This window comes from Amaranthus tricolor, chromosome 9 (genome assembly GCF_026212465.1).
Source record: "Amaranthus tricolor cultivar Red isolate AtriRed21 chromosome 9, ASM2621246v1, whole genome shotgun sequence".
NCBI classification, from domain to species: Eukaryota; Viridiplantae; Streptophyta; class Magnoliopsida; order Caryophyllales; family Amaranthaceae; genus Amaranthus; species Amaranthus tricolor.
The window spans coordinates 8,916,810-8,918,327 of NC_080055.1; positions in this window are offsets into that span (position 1 = coordinate 8,916,810).

Consider the following 1,518-nt stretch of genomic DNA (forward strand, 5'->3'; position numbering starts at 1 on the left):
ATTGGGACCACCAGTCACACATACGGGTTATAAAGAATCTTTAAGTGCTAACCCTAGATCTAAAACAAATAACTCAACTGCTATTTCTACCCTAAACCTTACACCAAATGAGAAAGGCCACATAGAGCAACAAGTTTCTGATTTTGAGGATAGTAGTGATGATGATTATAGTTGTGGTGATGAGGATGAATATGAGGATGATTCTGATTTGTTTGCAGAAAATGTAGTTTGTGGTCTTGATGATGTGTTTATAGGTGATGATGAAATTAGATTGATAGTAGATAAGGAGGTTGATGAAGAAAACAATAGAGACATATACTTTAATGATGATGAACCGCAGTCTGATGATTATGATTTGGGTGCATTGAATGATGATGAGGAAGGTATATGCAGCTATCCTACATTCAATCCTGAGGTTGATTTCAAGGGTAAGATCAATTTATCTTTAGGCCTTAAGTTTCCTTCGACATATGTGTTTAGAAAAGCACTAAGGTACCATGCTATTGAATGTGGTTACAATTATTATTACCTGCATAATGGTAGAAGTAGGATCAGTGTGTATTGCTACAATAGATGCAATTGTATTAAATCGAGAGCAAGAATTGTGAACTGTGTTTGTGGGAAGGAGAAGAAGTGTTATTTTAAGGTTCATGCTGTGAAGTTGAAAGATGAGGAGACACTTCAAATAAGGAGTTATTTTCCCAAGCACACTTGTGGTCACTAACACCAAAATAACAAAGTCACTCTTACGTTGTAACTTGGCCAATAGGACTTGCCATTGTGGAAGCTGGGACCTTATAGGGATCCCTTGTAAACATGCCATGGCTTGTATTGTTCTTAGAAAATTAGATGCCAACGACTTTGTCCACGAGGCGTATCTTGTAGAAACGTATGCAAAGACGTATGGTCCAAAGTTTTATGGTATGCCAGGACACAAAATGTGCCCACAACCACTTTAGCCAAACCACTTCCTCCACCATATCGAAAGATGCCTGGAAGGCTCAACAAGAGGAAAAGAAAGAAAGAAGTTGATGAAGGTAAAGGAGGTAAGAAGGTTATATGTGCTGTTAGAGAATTCAGGCAACGGAGATGTGGTAATTGTGGTGACCTAGGTCACTACAAAAAAGGCTACAAGAATCCACCCAAACCACCACCAACAAAGATCAAGCCAAAGGGTGGAAGGCCTAAAATGAGATCTTCTTCTACTCAACAGTCTACAACAAATGATGTTCCTAGCTCCAGTAGTCAACAACAAACGCAAACTGTAGCAGCCGCATCTACTTCATGTGTAATGGATCAAAATAGTCAAATATAGAGTTGTATAAGTAATTTACTGTTGAATGTAATGTGTTGAATTAGTATAAGTTTTATGAACTAAGACTGCACTATGTTGAACTGTATGTAAGCAAATCAGTATATGAACTGAGAATGCAATGTGTTGAATTCAATTACTGTGATGAATTAAGTGCAACAAATTCAGTTACTGTGATGAATTAAGTGCAGCAAATTTAGTTACTG